The sequence below is a fragment of the Capricornis sumatraensis genome, chromosome 22 (genome assembly GCF_032405125.1).
Source record: "Capricornis sumatraensis isolate serow.1 chromosome 22, serow.2, whole genome shotgun sequence".
NCBI lineage: Eukaryota > Metazoa > Chordata > Mammalia > Artiodactyla > Bovidae > Capricornis > Capricornis sumatraensis.
Window position 1 is genome coordinate 35,503,206 of NC_091090.1, and position 12,691 is coordinate 35,515,896.

General features: G+C 40.8%; 1 protein-coding gene across 3 annotated transcripts in view; it reads left to right on the forward strand.

Moving 5' to 3' along the window:
* The window catches only part of SLC17A1 (solute carrier family 17 member 1), a 144,810-nt gene that overhangs the window by 36,289 nt on the left and 95,830 nt on the right, over positions 1-12,691 (forward strand). The window lies entirely within an intron of this gene.

The window sequence follows — 12,691 nt, forward strand, 5'->3', positions numbered from 1 at the left end:
ATCCTGGTGATAGTCTGCTTTTCATGTCCAAGGTCATGATTAAAAGAGTGTTCACTGGGCTGAGACCTCAGGGTTCTCTATAGAGAGTATCATGCCATCTGCAAATCATGACAGTTTTACCTCTTCCCTTCCAATTTGAACACCTTTTATTTCTTTTTCTCATCTGATTGCTGTGGCTAAGGAAATGGAGACAGCAAAATAGACAGCCCTCTAAAGGGAAGCAGAGAAATGGCATGGTACAGCAGGGAAATTTTATATGTTTGTTGTTTTAGAATTAGATGTAATAATATATCAGCTGATGGTATAATCCAATAGTGAGGTTTCACAATGTTGGAGAGAGAATGGAATGCACATGCAGATTTAAACCACTTAAATTACCTGGACATACATATACTATCTGAGACTCAGCTTGAAGCGGCGGCTGAGGCCCTGTCCACAGAGAACCCAGAAAGCATGGCACACAGGATACAGGTGTGCCCTGGTGGGCACTTGAGGTAGAGCTCTCCTTGGAGATGTGAGCTTCTGCAAGGCACAGCCTAATTGCTTTACTCATTCGTCATCCCAGGTCTTCCCCAAGGTGCCCTCTTCCTCTCCCTGAAGAAACTATCATGACAGAGACTGGTAAAGGGGCCCTGGCTAGCATGCACATGTATACATCACAGATGAAGAGAGGCTTGTCTTCCTGGTGCAGGACCCCTGGGCTGGGGAGCCCAATGTGGGGCTCAGAAACACTCACTCCTTTTAAGGAAACCTCTGACTATAATTATTCTCCAGTTTGTGGGTAGCCCACCTGAGGTGATGGGACTTGATTATATAGTGAGTCCGCCCCTCCTACGTATCTCATTTTGGTTCTTCTTTCTGCCTTTAGTTGTAGATCTTTTTCTGGTAGGTTTCAGTCTTTTTCATAGATGATGATTCTGCAAGTAGTGATATTGATGTGCTTGTAAGAGGAGGTAAGGTCTTTCTACTCCCACATCTTGGTTGATCTACAAGGTTTTCACTTAAGAGAGAAGTAGAGAGAAACTGAAAGAAAAGGAATCCACATTGGAAAAGGGTAAAATTACCATTATGAGTTGATGATACAATTGTTTACCTAGAAAATGTAACTGGGTTGGCTGGAAAGCTACAGAAAAAATAAGTGCATGCAGTAAGTTTCCTGACTAACTTATTAATACAGAAATATTTTTTCATGTTGAATGACAATAACTAGTTAGCAAATTTCTTGAAATTTATTTACTTAGCAAAATTACTGAAATGATCCAAACGATGGCTGGAGGAAAATTTGATCATTATTAATCCAATATTAACTTGACTCAGTTTGCTAGCACCAAGAAATTTCCATAAACGGTACACTCAACAAAAATTCACCCAAATGCATTTATGCTCAAGATTGCTGATTAGAAATGGCAAAAATTTGGATCTGGATTTAAACATGTCTATCAGTGGTGTCTTTGTTAATACATTTTGTAGGTGAATGGAATATAATTAGCAGTTGAAAAATATGGGATCTCATACAATATTTTAATATAGAAATTACTGAGGTCATTGTTATGATTAAGCACATAACAGCACTAGGATATATTTCATCAGTTCAGTTCAGTTCAGTCACTCAGTCATGTCCGACTCTTTGCAATACCATGAATCGCAGCATGCCAGGCCTCCCTGTCCATCACCAACTCCCACAGTTCACTCGGATATATTTCATAGGCATTAGTAAAAGTTCCTCTTCTGTTTCCAAGGTACAGAGTGGGCACAGCTATGAAAACAATCACACTACTCAGACCTTATAAATCTTACTTGTTTGCATATATTTGATGTATTAAATACTAAAAGTTATAAAAGTTTTCCATTATGGTTATTTCTTATTTCTGTTTATGTCCAAGCAGTCATTATTGAATTTTCTGAGATTATATTACAATTTCCAAAAGATTTTGACAAGTTAATTTCAATTTTGTAAAGCTCTCAGCCTTTTCCATTTTGTGATTTTTACTCTTAACTGACTCTGATATTGATATTGCAACCTCAAACTTTGTGCATTTGTGCTTGTTTTAGATTCCCAGGAGTACTTTTTCATAGCCTTTGTATTCCACCTTTCTGAGTCATTTCATTTACATGTGTTTCATACAAAGGATACATAGTTGGGTTCAGTGATTTCACCCATTCCGAATGTTGTCTCCTATGTTAGCTGAGCTCCAACTGTATTCATTCCAGTTAGAAATAGACTTCATTTTCTGTCATTTTATATTCTCTCTGTCCTCCTTTTCTTCCTGTTCCCTTGCCTGCCTCTACTAATTTGGAAATTTTATGAAATATTGTAAGTTTGGGTTGTGTTTATACTCTAATTAAATCTTCTTTGAAAATGTGGTCATTTCCCCTTACCTTGCCATATTTTTTCTGCTTTCTTTTCCCTTCCAAAATATCTAACATACTCAACTTTTCTAATTACTTTTCTCTGTCAAGGATTGATTCTCCCAGAGATTGTAATTCCTCAAACATGTTGTGGATAGAATTTCCTCAATATTCCTGTTTACCTGGTTGCTGTTTCCATATTCCCATCAGGCTGCTGCTGGAGAGCCAGGAGTTGAAATATGCTTTTCAGACCCTAGGCAAGACCCTAAGACAGCTCAGGGAATGCAAGCCTGGTACTGTGATAGTTCTGGAGACATTTTCCTCAGCCTTGTCTTCTGTTTTGATGTGCTACTCTTGTTTCTTCCCTCACCTACGTCTTAAGGGCTGTCAGCCTAGGCAGTCCACGGGCGTTGTATTTCTGGAATCGGCAGTATTTCTCGTGTCGGTCAAACTGACACACTGTTGCAAAGTTGGTCAATCTCCACTTATTTTCATTTAAGAAACTGAGGGAAAAGAAGCAAGAGCTGAGTCACAGCCACGTGTTTCTCCTCCAACCCAGAAGCCACTGCTGAAGGGCATGGGACGCCACAATTGCAATGGTCTATCTGGAGTCGCAAAGAGTCGGACACGACTGAGCGACTGAACTGAACTGAACTGATCTGGTTCCTAGATGCACTTCCTCCTGGTGGAAGGATATAGCAGCCCCCGGCCCTGGGGCGTTACCCTCTCTTACTTCTAGAGGAATGCACCTACCTTTTCAGTCTGGTGTACATCTGTGAGTTGATTTCTGATGTCACTTTTTCATTTGGTTCTCATTGTTTTGAATTTAGCAAATAGTCTTTGTTGTTTGGGGCATGATGTAGTTCTCCAGTCTTTATAATTTTTTGATTTTGCATCTTTGAATGCATTTCAGTGGGTTCCAGATATAATAGTTGTATAAAGGTACATACATTCTGCCTGTGAAGTCCTTTAGAGCAAGCCTGCTTAACTTTTTTGTGATGGGCCTCAATTCAGAATATAATGCAGAGAACTCCAAAGGAGAACGGTTATGTTGAAAGTCATCAAAGATATTTAAAAGCGTGTTTATGATCATATATATGCTCCTTTATTAATTCATTAAATAATGAGAACTACCAGCCTAATAGAGCTACTGTAATTTCAGAATCAGTCAGTTCAGTTTAGTCGCTCAGTCATGTACGACTCTTTGCAACCCCATGAATTGCAGCACGCCAGGCCTCCCTGTCCATCGTCAACTCCCAGAGTTCACTCAGACTCACATCCATCGAGTCCGTGATGCCATCCAGCCATCTTATCCTCGGTTGTCCCCTTCTCCTCCTGCCCCCTATCCCTCCCAGCATCAGAGTCTTTTCCAATGAGTCAACTCTTCTCATGAAGTGGCCAAAGTACTGGGATTTCAGCTTTAGCATCATTCCTTCCAAAGAACACCCAGGGCTGATCTCCTTCAGAATGGACTGGTTAGATCTCCTTGCAGTCCAAGGGACTCCCAAGAGTCTTCTCCAACACCACAGTTCAAAAGCATCAATTCTTTGGCGCTCAGCTTTCTTCACAGTCCAACTCTCACATCCATACATGACCACTGGAAAAACCATAGCCTTGACTAGACGGACTTTACTTGGCAAAGTAATGTCTCTGCTTTTGAATATGCTATCTAGGTTGGTCATAAATTTCCTTCCAAGGAATAAGCGTCTTTTAATTTCATGGCTGCAGTCACCATCTGCAGTGATTTTGGAGCCCCCCAAAAATAAAGTCTGACGCTGTTTCCACTGTTTCCCCATCTATTTCCCATGGAGTGATGGGACCGGATGCCATGATCTTCGTTTTCTGAATGTTGAGCCTTAAGCCAACTTTTTCACTCTCCTCTTTCACTTTCATCAAGAGGCTTTTTAGCTGCTCTTCACTTTCTGCCATAAGGGTGGTGTTATCTGCATATCTGAGGTGATTGATATTTCTCCCGGCAATCTTGATTCCAGCTTGTGTTTCTTCCAGTCCAGCGTTTCTCATGATGTACTCTGCATATAAGTTAAATAAGCAGGGTGAGCAAAACAATGTATTTTGAGATATTGATATATTAATTACTGAAATGTCATAAGAAAATATCTGATTTCATGTGGAATCAGTCATCAATACTGCTATTACCATGGTTTGATACTTACATTCGTAATAGAAATGTTGAATTTCAACCAGAGGTTGGGGATATAAAGATGTAACTTTTTCTATAAAGTTCACAGATCTGAGATTTAAAAGCCCCTGCTTTCTAATATTCAACCAGATAACAAATTTTTACAGCATTTTTATAAGTAATGAGAAGTCAGCTACATCATCAGGACTTCTAATTCTAAAAGAGCTTTACATTGTGTTGTGTGTGGTGAGTGTATATTTTGGGGGTGGAATGGGGAGAGAAGATGAATGATATATGTATTGTGAAAGTTAAGACAATTCCAGGTCCTAATTAATAGACCATATAGAACATGAAAGAGGGTAGCATGGCAGTGTCCAGGAAAGTTGCTTTAGCTAGAGGTCCAGGAGGTGACATTTGTGTTCAGTAATGAGAAGAGCCTCATGACAGTCAGGGGAAGGAGTGCTTCAAGTATCAAAAGTAAGCAAGGAAACAACCCAGAGTTGGGAGTGAACTGAGTCTGCCTAACAGGGAGAACAAGAGTGTGCTGGGGCTGGAATCTAGTGAGTGACGAGAAATGAGATTTGGAATTAGTTAAAAGCCGATCCTGTGGTGCTTGCAGATCATGTGAAGGACTTGGTTTGAATTTAATTCTGTTAATAATTGAATCAATTAAATGCTTTTGAGGAGGGGAATGACTTGCCTGATTAATGCTTTATAGAGATCCTCTGGCTGCCTTCTAGGAAACGGTCTCTGGGGAAACGTGTGGAGGCAGGGAGACCAGATTGAGGCTGTTAGAAACTCATTGCCAAAGATGCTGGTGGTGTGGACTAGGATCGAGGCAGAAGAAATGGTGAGAAGCAGTTAGATGCAGTCTCTGGAGGCAGAGCTAGGCTGACATGGCAGGGAGATTATGGACTGTGCAGGAGAGAGAAGAATCTTGGGATGGGACCTAGATTTTGGCGTTAGCAACTAAATGAATCAGGAAGTACGTTCCACAGAGCTCTCCGAATTTCATCCACGGTGTGTTGTCATACTTGTCTTTGCCACCTTACTGTTTTCCATCGTGGAGATACTGTTGGACATTTCCACCAGCAATGTCTGAAGGTTCCAATTTTCTGCATCCTTGCATTTGTTGTTTCCTATTTTGTTTTTGTTTTATTATATTCATCTTACTGGGTTTGAAGTGGATTTGGTTTGCATTTTCCTAATGATTAATGGGGCTTCCCAGGTGGCTCACTGGTAAAGAATCTGCCTACCAATCCAGGAGACCCAGATTTGATCCCCGGGTTGGGAAGATCCCCTGGAGAAGGCAGTGGCAACCCACTCCAGTATTCTCGCCTGGGAAATCCCATGGACAGAGGGGTCTGGTGGGCTATAGTTCACAGGGTTGCAAGAGAGTCGGACTTCACTGACAACTAAACAGTGATTAATGATGGTGATCATCTTTTCATTGCATTATCAGTCATTTTTATATCTTCTTTGAAAAAATATTTATTCAAGTCCTGCTAATTTTTCAATTGAATTGTCTTTTATTGTTGAGTTTATATATTCTAGATACTAGATCTTTATCAGAGCTGTGATTTGCAAATAGTTTCTCCCATTCTGAGGCTGTTTTTTTGCTTTCTTGACAGTGTCCTTTTGCCACACAGAAGTTTTCAATATATATGAAGTCCACTTTACCTACTTTCTCTTTTGCTGCTTATGCTTTTGATGTTATATATCTAAGAAGCCATTGCCAACTCTGAGGTTGTGAAGATTTATCCTTATGTTCCCTTCTAAGAATTTCATTGTTTTAGCTCCTACATTTAGATCTGTGACCTATTTTTATCTATTTTAATTTTTGTAAATAGTGTGAACCTAGGGATCCAAATTCATTCTTTAGAATGTAGCTATCCAGTTGTCCCAGGACAATTTGTTAAAAGACTATTCTTTCCCCCACTGAATGGTCTTGGCATCCTTGTCAAAAATCAGTTGATCACGGACACATTGGTTTATTTCTAGACTCTGAATTCTATTCCACTGGTCTATGTGTCTATCCTTACGTTAGTACAACTCTTGCCTTGATTACTTTGGCTTTGTGGAGAGTTTTGAAGTGTGAATCCTCCAACTTTATTCTTTTTAAAGATTGTTTTGGCTCTTCTGGGTCCCTTGCAATTCTGTATCAATTTTGGAATCACTGTCAATTTCCACAGAGAAAGTGCTGGAATTCTGATAGAAATTGCATTAAATCTGTGGATCAGTTTCAGGAGTTTTTCCATTTTACCAGTATTGAAGTCTTTCAATCCATAAACATCAATTTTTTTAATTCATTTAAATCTTCTCTCATTTCTTTCAACAATGTTTTTTTTTACTTTTTGAGTATAAATCTTACATTTCTTTTGCTAAATTTATTCCTAAATGTGTTCTTTTTATGCTACTGTAAATGAAATTAGTTTAATTTTTGGATTGTTTGTTGCAAGTCTGTAGTATATGTGTATTGATCTTGTAGCCCAAAACTTTGCTAAACTCATTTATTAGTTCAAACAGTTTTTTAGCGATTCCTTACAATTTCTATATAGAGGATTATGCCTTCTGTGAATATGGTCTGATTTCTTCTCTTATAACCTAGACGCCTTTTCTTTCTTTTTTAAATGATTTTCTTTATTTATTTTTAGCTGTGCTGGGTCTTCGTTGCTACATGAGCTTTTCTGTAGTTGTGATTAGTGGGGGCTACTCTCTGGTTGTGTTGCGTGTGGTGCTCATTGTAGTGGCTTCTCTTGTGGTACAGCACGGGTTCTAGGGTGCTCAGGCTTCAGTGCCTGCGGCTCCCAGACTCTAGAACAGAGTTGTATCACACAGGCGTAGTTGCTCCACGACATGTGGGATCTTCCCTGATCAGGGATAAAACCTGTGTCTCCTTCACTGGCAGGCAGATTCTTTACCACTGCCTTCTAAAGGAAGACCCTGCCTTTTATTTCGTTTTCTTGCCTACATGCCCTGTCTAGAACCTCTAATAGGATATTGAATAGAAGTGGCAAGAGTGGAACACCTTTGTCTTGTTCTTGATCTTAGGGGGAAAACATACGTTTTAAAATTCTTTCTAAGCCTGTCTCCAGCTCCATGCTCACAAGGTTTTTACTTTTATCTAATCCTAAATGATTTTAGAACCATCAGTTCAGTTAGTTCAGTCACTCAGTCATGTCCAACTCTTTGCGACCCCATGAATCGCAGCACGCCAGGCCTCCGTGTCCATTACCGTCTCCCAGAGTTCACTCAAACTCACGTCCATCAAGTCAGTGATGCCATCCAGCCATCTCATCCTCTGTCGTCCCCTTTTCCTCCTGCCCCTAATCCCTCCCAGCATCAGAGTCTTTTCCAATGTACTGGAGTTTCAGCTTTAGCATCATTCCTTCCAAAGAACACCCAGGGCAGCTTTTTAAAAAAGCATATCCTGAATAATATCCATAACGTACCCTAACACCTCACTTTGGAATTTTATAGCTGTTGTACCTGGCCACCTATAGCTAGTCTTCAGTATAACATTGTTATACACCCTCTTAGAGAATTAGTCACCATACATTTGGCCAAATATAGGCCATCCCAGAAAAGAGGAAACAAGAGAAACCTTTATTTCTTCCAATGGACTATGGGCACTTAAAGGAGTGACATTTTGGTGAGGGATACAAACTTTTTTCTCAGTCATAGGTGGAATACCTGTGTTACATAGCATTTTCCCTGCTGTGGGAAAAATGCATCAAGATTGCCTACCTTAAAGAAAGGTTTATATTCAGCTAACATGTAGAAACACATGTGGGGTACTTATTGAGAGTTATTAGGCAGTGTAACTGTTTCTGCTGGGAAACCCAGAAAATGTCTGCTTGTGTGAATGGCCATGTTCCAAGTGTGCCTTCTTCATTGTTGCCCAGATATGCTCCCTGATTGATACCCAAAGCAAGCACCTTGTCCACTTTCCTTTTTTGGGTTTTGGAAAACATTACAGCAGATGAATTAATCTGGACACCTGCTAGCCAGATGAAACTGGGTTTCCGTTGAGTTTTCCGAATAGCCCTGTTACAGTTGCCACAGGTTTTGGTAGCTTGCTCTTTGAAAGGACTGGGATGCTTCTGAGTAGGACCAGTGTGTGTGGTTGGTGGAGGGTCACAGGAAGTTTCATTGTCATTTTCTTTGTAATAATATTAGTTACAGAGAATGGGAATTTGGTCAAATACAAAAAGTGTGCCTTGTGAATGCTGTGGCTAAAATGTGTTCTTATTAGGGAGGGAAGCAATATTAGACCACCTGCATCCCAGACCGCAAGAGTGTGCAGTGTCTTTGTTTTCAAGTTACAGCATAGGTCCAGAGCAGATGGTGGGTGACTTCATACCACATGCCTGGACCTAGCAAGATATTGACATGGGAACTTGTGAGAGTAGGGACAAGGAAGGAGGACAAAATCGCACCATTTTTAAGTCAAGAGGAGAGAGTGTAACAAACACCTAGGATAACCTGTAATTTGGACAAAGGAAACAACTTGAAAAAATATACTAAGCGGGACTATTCCTTAGAACTGTTATATAAAACTTTCTTATATCCACTGGATATCAGGACTTAGCAGTGACATTCTGTGTGCTTTCTGCTTTCTCTACACAACTTAGTGTAAAACAGAGTGTTTAGAGAGCCTGAGACTAAACTCCTTTTGTAGGGGAGAGGGACCAGCACCTGAGTTGGGACTGAAGGTCATCAACTTCCAATCACCACCCCAAGGAGGAAGATGGCATGGAGATTCCAAGGAAGCCAGTCCCCACCCCCACCTCCTGCCACCATGCACACTGTGGCCATCTCTTTTGTCCATGTATTGTTTATAACACATCTGAAATTTAAACTCAGATTTATTTGTCTTCTACTCTGCATTAATTGCTTTATAAAAGATAGTGAAATAAACCAAAAACAAGCAAAAGAAGGTAAGATTTTATTCTAAGACTTTGTGAAAGAGCTTTTCCACAATTTGCAGCTCTTACTCCTCCATGTCCTAGATGTATGGGCTACTGGAAAATTGAAGAAATTTTCTGTGCTTAAGGACAGCCTTAAAGTAAGGGACAAAACTATTAGGCTGGCCAAAAAGTTTGTCCAGTGTTAAGTAAAAATAAAAGACACATTTTTTTTTTTTAATTTTCACCAAGAACTTTATTGAGTAATGTATTGAATAAACAAACCTTTTTACCAACCCAATATAAGTCAGGCCCAGAGAGAAATCACTTGTTTTCAGAAGCAACCAAAAGTGACAGATTAGAAAGAAATAAAAGGGCCTAGAGAAGGAAAAGAGGTGAATAAAGGCAGACATGGTTGGCTCATAAATAAACAAGAAACTCTGTGCCCTGATGGCAAACATCTTAACCATCCCCAATGAGAGCCTGGAGTTGACTGAGTGATAGCTATGGAATGGAGCAGACCTAGTTTCTCAATATCTAAATATCAGATGAGATAAGGAAGAGAGTCCACGGGTGTAAGTGATCCTATTTTGTAAAACAAAGGGAGTTAAAGAAAAATTGGATCGAAATAGGATCCTTTTTTCCCCATCATTTCTTTCCTAACTTATGTCTCATATCACCCCAAAGCCATTTCATTGTTGACTCATACAGGGATTCAGCAAGTATTTTATACACACACACACACACACACACACACACACACGTTTATTAGCACTTACTGTGTACAAGATGCTAATATCTTCTGTGTTACAGATATTACAAACTAGTGTATGTCATGGTTCCTAAACCTTGGAAATTTACAATCATACTAGGTAGAGGGAACTGTCATAAATGAAGCAGTTGTGGAATAATGTGTAACACTGGCATTACTCTGTGGGAGGTGATCACCTTGCCTGTCTACCTGCAGGATGTATCACTACTTTTTGGCCCTCTTATCTGACAAGAGCAATTTAGACCTGTCTCTCACCTCTTCCAAATAGGAGGCAAGATAGAATAAAACTACTTGGTAGGCCTTCCCAGCTCCCTCCTGCCACCAATCTTTTCTTATTTTATACCATATTTCTAGAATGTTCTCTCCATCCACCTTCTGTATCAGTTAACTATTGTTCTTCAGATCCTAGCAAAAAATTGAAACTTTATTATGGGGGCCCTTCCTCATCTTCAGACATGTGCATATGCCTTTATCATTCACTCTCATAGCCTGGTGTACCTCTCACGATTTCATTCCATAGACATCGCACATTCATTTGAGTGGTATTTTGATTCAAAGTCATCCACCCTCCTGAGAAGTTGAAGCTATATCTGGTTTGGGTCTCTGCCATTGCTCCATGTTATGTGTTTATGAATATTTATTTAGTGTTCATGTTGCCCACATGAGGGATTAATGAAAGCAGATATACCATATACACTGTCCAGATATTTGGGATGGAGTCAAGCCAGCACAGGAATTGTGCTCATTTTTGGAAGACATGTTAACAGGTGACTAGTAAATGAGGCCCTCCGAAGGCAGATAGAGTTCCAGCATAGGAGCAGAGCAAGGACATCAGAGACAGGAATGGTGGCATGAACAGGTGTTTGAAGGAATAGGAGAGAAACTGGACAATGTCTGTTCACCAAGATTCAAGGGATCTGCATGGTGCTGCAAGCCAGATGTGAGGCAGAGGTCGTGATGGCCAGAAAGAAGGAAAGAGCTGACCCTGGAGAGCACCCCAGCACTGCAGTATTAAGAGGGCTTTCTGATTCCAAAGCTAGCCTTCATAGAAAGCAAGTTGTCTGAAATAGTTGAAGTCTACTACCCCACCCCATTCACTGCAGGTATGCTTCTTACTCTTGTTCAAATGGATTCAGTCATTCTTAAAAAACTTTTTATTTTGTATTGGAGTATTCCTGATTAACAATGTCATGATATTTACAGGTGCACAGCAAAGTGACAGCCATGTGTGTGTGTGAGGGAGAGAGAATGTGTGTGAGTGTGTGTGTGCATGCTCAGTCGAGTCTGATTCTTTGTGACCCAATGTCCTGTAGCTCACTAGGCTCCTCTGTCCATGGGATTTTCCAGGCAAGAATACTGGAGTAGCTTGCCAGTACTGGAGTACTCCAGGGGATCCTCTTAATCCTGGGTTTGAACCTGCATCTCTTACATCTCCTGCATTGGTAGGCAGATTCTTTACCACCACACCACTTGGGAGTATCCTAAAATGGATTCAGTCTTTAGTGTCCATTCTGCTTTGACATTTTTCACCTGGGCATCCTATTCAAGCCAAGCCTCAGAATGGCCCTGTATCCCTCCTTACTTAATTCCCTGCCCTGTCTTCCTGGTCCAGGACTTTGGATTTATACGCTGTGGCTTCCATTGTTTGGTGCTTTCTTTTGATAGTAGTGCTCAGGATTCATCTTCTGGATGTTTGGATACAAGTCCTATTGTGATTCTCAGTCTTCACTCCCCATGGTTCTGGTGTCCTCTTTTGCTTTGGTAAGAAATTGTCCTCTAGCCTCTCTAGCTTATATCTGGATAACTAAAAAAAAATTGTTTCTCCACTTACAACACTGTCACAATGGCACCCCCACTCCAGTACTCTTGCCTGGAGAATCCCATGGACTGAGGAGCCTGGTGGGCTGGAGTCCATGGGGTCGCTAAGAGTCGGCACGACTGAGTGACTTCACTTTCACTTTTCACTTTCATGCATTGGAGAAGGAAATGGCAACCCACTCCAGTGTTCTTGCCTGGAGAATCCCAGGGATGGGGGAGCCTGGTGGGCTGCCGTCTATGGGGTCACACAAAGTCAGACACGACAGAAGCGACTTAGTAGCAACAGCAGTAGCACAGCAAATGTAGGTTTTCAACACCAAGCAGTTCTCCAGTTCTCTGTGGACACCAAGATCCTACCTAATTCAATTTTGATAACAGCTACTTAGACACCAATCAAAATAGTGGGTGCCCAAGGTACCCAGACTTCTGTTTATTTTCAGAACTCAGGGTCCCCATAGCCCCTCCTCAAATTTGATAATTTGCTAGGCTGACTCCCAGAACTCAGGAAAATTGTTTACCTACTGTTAATGGTTTATATACTAAAGGATGCATCTGAGGAACAGCCAAACAGAAAAGATGCATAGGGCAAGCTATGTGGGAAGAGATGCAGGGCTTGCATGCCCTCTCTGGGTGCACCGTTCCCAGAAACTCTGTGTGTTTACCATCCCAGAAATCCTCAGAACCCCACTGTTAGGGTTTTTACAG